This window comes from Hyla sarda, unplaced genomic scaffold, assembly GCF_029499605.1.
Source record: "Hyla sarda isolate aHylSar1 unplaced genomic scaffold, aHylSar1.hap1 scaffold_2362, whole genome shotgun sequence".
NCBI classification, from domain to species: Eukaryota; Metazoa; Chordata; class Amphibia; order Anura; family Hylidae; genus Hyla; species Hyla sarda.
In genome coordinates this window covers 36822-42821 of record NW_026609046.1, presented here as the reverse complement: position 1 = coordinate 42821, position 6000 = coordinate 36822, and the positions used below count along the sequence as shown (strand labels likewise).

The 6000-nt window shown below is 45.6% G+C and overlaps 3 non-coding genes across 3 annotated transcripts; all 3 read left to right on the top strand.

Moving 5' to 3' along the window:
* Positions 1–56: 56 nt before the first annotated feature.
* LOC130322610 (U2 spliceosomal RNA) lies at positions 57–247 on the top strand. The gene has a single exon (XR_008868076.1). It is a non-coding gene; the product is annotated as a U2 spliceosomal RNA (small nuclear RNA).
* A 2098-nt stretch (positions 248–2345) lies between these two features.
* LOC130322608 (U2 spliceosomal RNA) lies at positions 2346–2536 on the top strand. Its single transcript, XR_008868074.1, has one exon. It is a non-coding gene; the product is annotated as a U2 spliceosomal RNA (small nuclear RNA).
* A 2087-nt stretch (positions 2537–4623) lies between these two features.
* On the top strand, positions 4624–4814 carry LOC130322607 (U2 spliceosomal RNA). The gene has a single exon (XR_008868073.1). It is a non-coding gene; the product is annotated as a U2 spliceosomal RNA (small nuclear RNA).
* The last annotated feature ends 1186 nt before the right edge of the window (positions 4815–6000 follow it).

Here is a 6000-nt window from a genome sequence, read left to right as displayed (position 1 = left end):
CAAGCAGTGATAGTGCCCATGAAGGGGACCTTGTTGGGCCCGCCCCTTTCACGGTTATCGCTTCTCGGCCTTTTGGCTAAGATCAAGTGTAGTATCTGTTCTTATCAGTTTAATATCTGATACGTCCCCTATCTGGGGACCATATATTAAATGGATTTTTGAGAACGGGGGCCGATTTCGAAGCTTGCTTCCGTCGCCCTATGCATTGACCCGATATGGCAGTATCTTCGGGTACAGTGCACCACCCCCTTACAGGGTTAAAAAGAAAGATTCCTACTTTCATTGCTACCTGCTTGCTGGCTAGCCAGCTAGCCAGCCCTGTGGGCCTTGCTGCTGCAGCCAAAAAACAAAAGGTGGTGCTGCTGCTGCTGCTTCTGCTGCTTCTGCTTGTGTCTGGCCGCTGTTGGAGCGTCCAGGCACAGGACTTCTGCTGCTGCTGACTAAATGGCCTCCTTAATTGGATCATTTGAGTAGCCAGCACACCTGTGCAGGTAGGGCATGACATGATAGGCAGCTGCCTTGATAGCGGGTGGGTGCTGAATGTTCCTAATTGACAAAATAAGATTAATGCTTATGAAGAAATATAAAATCTCATCCCTTCCCCAATATCGCGCCACACCCCTACCCCTTAATTCCCTGGTTGAACTTGATGGACATATGTCTTTTTTCGACCGTACTAACTATGTAACTATGTAACATAACATGGGGGGGGGGGGGGGGGGGTCTCCTGGCTGTTCACACAGGTGTGTCATTGCTGTACATTGACCATGCATTGCTTCTGTGGTATTGCAAAGGCAAAGACAAATGCTTCCAGCCATCCATTGCACTAATGGATTGGTCATCAGCTGGCTGTCTATGTCCCGCATCAATATAGACCAAAGTACAGAGGGTTAGGCTATGCTATTGTGCACCTACCTGATGCATCAGAAGGTGCGAGGCCCTTGCTAAATTCTGTGCACAGACTTTGAGATCTATACTTTAGACTGTATCTAAACCTGCTCCAACATGGACTGACATTCTGGCCTACTTTCAGCCGATGCGACTTGTCTGTCGCTGAACAGTCGCTTTTTATGTATTCAGCACCTATGTATAATGTTGTAAAAATGCTCTAGAAGCTAAAGTCGCAGAAATGTCACACATATTTGGCCTGCAACTTTCTGTGCGACAAATTCAGACAGGAAAAATCAGTATAAATCCTTAGAAAATTATCCCCCAGTGTCTCCATCTGCTGGCGGTATTGAATAAGCATTGCTGCACTGATGGGGTATGCATTAGACGAAAAAAAAGAAGAAAAAGAAGAATAATACGCCCAGAAAAGAGGCGAAAAGGAGAAAAACGTAAAAAAACGTGAAAAAAAAGTAAGAGGAAGAGAAGGGAAAAAAAGGTGGAAATGGGTTTAAAAGTGATTTCGGCGGAGAAATATATATATATATATATATATATATATATATATATATATATATATATATATACGCGCACACACACACATATATATAAACGTATTCTCTGTTGAGATATTGCAGCCGCTGCTGTGTCCAGGCCCAGGAGCCTTAGCACTGTGCTGTGATGTCACTCAATACCACTGACATCACTAGGTGTAAACAACATCTCTCCTTTGCTGTGTATGTGACTATGGAGCTGTTTGGTGATGTCGTCTATTATGGCCTTCATAGAAGCAACAGGAGATTGTTGCATCCATCTAGAACCCTCAGAACTACAGTGCTATGATGTCACTCACTTCCACAGGCCTTGCAGAGTGTAAACAACAACAACCCAGCTTTGTTGTGTATGTAACCATAGGGATTTGTGATGTCACCTAGAACCTTCACAGCAGCGACAGCTTTATGAGGAGCATCAGCACTGCTCTGCCTGAGCAGAACCATCACCGCCATAGGTTGTCAAATAACCCGGATTTAACCCACACAGGTAAGTCCAATGGGGTGCAGGCATGTCCTCTATGCTTACAGCTTCCCGTGGGTGTTGGTTTGATACCGTTTGGGGACAGCCAAGGAGGCATCTGCAGGCAACAAAGGTAGGTGTGTGCTTGTGTGTGTGTTTCCTATGCAGATCCTAAGCCCAGTGTCACATGCAAGTAGGAGGAGTAAGAAGGGTTCCTGGCAAATCCGGGTTATGGATTGCATTTAAAAAGGCCCCGTGGGAGTGCAATGGGCCCCTGTCTTGCTGCTTAGCAATAATGGTATGGGTTTAGGTTCTGCTGTGTGTACTGGTGGTTGACTGCCCCCCAGCCCAGAGTGTGCATGGAAAATTGTCTGGCAGCCTCCCTGACAGCAAGCAGTGATAGTGCCCATGAAGGGGACCTTGTTGGGCCCGCCCCTTTCACGGTTATCGCTTCTCGGCCTTTTGGCTAAGATCAAGTGTAGTATCTGTTCTTATCAGTTTAATATCTGATACGTCCCCTATCTGGGGACCATATATTAAATGGATTTTTGAGAACGGGGGCCGATTTCGAAGCTTGCTTCCGTCGCCCTATGCATTGACCCGATATGGCAGTATCTTCGGGTACAGTGCACCACCCCCTTACAGGGTTAAAAAGAAAGATTCCTACTTTCATTGCTACCTGCTTGCTGGCTAGCCAGCTAGCCAGCCCTGTGGGCCTTGCTGCTGCAGCCAAAAAACAAAAGGTGGTGCTGCTGCTGCTGCTGCTGCTTCTGCTTGTGTCTGGCCGCTGTTGGAGCGTCCAGGCACAGGACTTCTGCTGCTGCTGACTAAATGGCCTCCTTAATTGGATCATTTGAGTAGCCAGCACACCTGTGCAGGTAGGGCATGACATGATAGGCAGCTGCCTTGATAGCGGGTGGGTGCTGAATGTTCCTAATTGACAAAATAAGATTAATGCTTATGAAGAAATATAAAATCTCATCCCTTCCCCAATATCGCGCCACACCCCTACCCCTTAATTCCCTGGTTGAACTTGATGGACATATGTCTTTTTTCGACCGTACTAACTATGTAACTATGTAACATAACATGGGGGGGGGTCTCCTGGCTGTTCACACAGGTGTGTCATTGCTGTACATTGACCATGCATTGCTTCTGTGGTATTGCAAAGGCAAAGACAAATGCTTCCAGCCATCCATTGCACTAATGGATTGGTCATCAGCTGGCTGTCTATGTCCCGCATCAATATAGACCAAAGTACAGAGGGTTAGGCTATGCTATTGTGCACCTACCTGATGCATCAGAAGGTGCGAGGCCCTTGCTAAATTCTGTGCACAGACTTTGAGATCTATACTTTAGACTGTATCTAAACCTGCTCCAACATGGACTGACATTCTGGCCTACTTTCAGCCGATGCGACTTGTCTGTCGCTGAACAGTCGCTTTTTATGTATTCAGCACCTATGTATAATGTTGTAAAAATGCTCTAGAAGCTAAAGTCGCAGAAATGTCACACATATTTGGCCTGCAACTTTCTGTGCGACAAATTCAGACAGGAAAAATCAGTATAAATCCTTAGAAAATTATCCCCCAGTGTCTCCATCTGCTGGCGGTATTGAATAAGCATTGCTGCACTGATGGGGTATGCATTAGACGAAAAAAAAGAAGAAAAAGAAGAATAATACGCCCAGAAAAGAGGCGAAAAGGAGAAAAACGTAAAAAAACGTGAAAAAAAAGTAAGAGGAAGAGAAGGGAAAAAAAGGTGGAAATGGGTTTAAAAGTGATTTCGGCGGAGAAATATATATATATATATATATATATATATATATATATATATATATATATATATATACGCGCACACACACACATATATATAAACGTATTCTCTGTTGAGATATTGCAGCCGCTGCTGTGTCCAGGCCCAGGAGCCTTAGCACTGTGCTGTGATGTCACTCAATACCACTGACATCACTAGGTGTAAACAACATCTCTCCTTTGCTGTGTATGTGACTATGGAGCTGTTTGGTGATGTCGTCTATTATGGCCTTCATAGAAGCAACAGGAGATTGTTGCATCCATCTAGAACCCTCAGAACTACAGTGCTATGATGTCACTCACTTCCACAGGCCTTGCAGAGTGTAAACAACAACAACCCAGCTTTGTTGTGTATGTAACCATAGGGATTTGTGATGTCACCTAGAACCTTCACAGCAGCGACAGCTTTATGAGGAGCATCAGCACTGCTCTGCCTGAGCAGAACCATCACCGCCATAGGTTGTCAAATAACCCGGATTTAACCCACACAGGTAAGTCCAATGGGGTGCAGGCATGTCCTCTATGCTTACAGCTTCCCGTGGGTGTTGGTTTGATACCGTTTGGGGACAGCCAAGGAGGCATCTGCAGGCAACAAAGGTAGGTGTGTGCTTGTGTGTGTGTTTCCTATGCAGATCCTAAGCCCAGTGTCACATGCAAGTAGGAGGAGTAAGAAGGGTTCCTGGCAAATCCGGGTTATGGATTGCATTTAAAAAGGCCCCGTGGGAGTGCAATGGGCCCCTGTCTTGCTGCTTAGCAATAATGGTATGGGTTTAGGTTCTGCTGTGTGTACTGGTGGTTGACTGCCCCCCAGCCCAGAGTGTGCATGGAAAATTGTCTGGCAGCCTCCCTGACAGCAAGCAGTGATAGTGCCCATGAAGGGGACCTTGTTGGGCCCGCCCCTTTCACGGTTATCGCTTCTCGGCCTTTTGGCTAAGATCAAGTGTAGTATCTGTTCTTATCAGTTTAATATCTGATACGTCCCCTATCTGGGGACCATATATTAAATGGATTTTTGAGAACGGGGGCCGATTTCGAAGCTTGCTTCCGTCGCCCTATGCATTGACCCGATATGGCAGTATCTTCGGGTACAGTGCACCACCCCCTTACAGGGTTAAAAAGAAAGATTCCTACTTTCATTGCTACCTGCTTGCTGGCTAGCCAGCTAGCCAGCCCTGTGGGCCTTGCTGCTGCAGCCAAAAAACAAAAGGTGGTGCTGCTGCTGCTGCTTCTGCTGCTTCTGCTTGTGTCTGGCCGCTGTTGGAGCGTCCAGGCACAGGACTTCTGCTGCTGCTGACTAAATGGCCTCCTTAATTGGATCATTTGAGTAGCCAGCACACCTGTGCAGGTAGGGCATGACATGATAGGCAGCTGCCTTGATAGCGGGTGGGTGCTGAATGTTCCTAATTCACAAAATAAGATTAATGCTTATGAAGAAATATAAAATCTCATCCCTTCCCCAATATCGCGCCACACCCCTACCCCTTAATTCCCTGGTTGAACTTGATGGACATATGTCTTTTTTCGACCGTACTAACTATGTAACTATGTAACATAACATGGGGGGGGGGGGGGGGTCTCCTGGCTGTTCACACAGGTGTGTCATTGCTGTACATTGACCATGCATTGCTTCTGTGGTATTGCAAAGGCAAAGACAAATGCTTCCAGCCATCCATTGCACTAATGGATTGGTCATCAGCTGGCTGTCTATGTCCCGCATCAATATAGACCAAAGTACAGAGGGTTAGGCTATGCTATTGTGCACCTACCTGATGCATCAGAAGGTGCGAGGCCCTTGCTAAATTCTGTGCACAGACTTTGAGATCTATACTTTAGACTGTATCTAAACCTGCTCCAACATGGACTGACATTCTGGCCTACTTTCAGCCGATGCGACTTGTCTGTCGCTGAACAGTCGCTTTTTATGTATTCAGCACCTATGTATAATGTTGTAAAAATGCTCTAGAAGCTAAAGTCGCTGAAATGTCACACATATTTGGCCTGCAACTTTCTGTGCGACAAATTCAGACAGGAAAAATCAGTATAAATCCTTAGAAAATTATCCCCCAGTGTCTCCATCTGCTGGCGGTATTGAATAAGCATTGCTGCACTGATGGGGTATGCATTAGACGAAAAAAAAGAAGAAAAAGAAGAATAATACGCCCAGAAAAGAGGCGAAAAGGAGAAAAACGTAAAAAAACGTGAAAAAAAAGTAAGAGGAAGAGAAGGGAAAAAAAGGTGGAAATGGGTTTAAAAGTGATTTCGGCGGAGAAATATATATATATATATA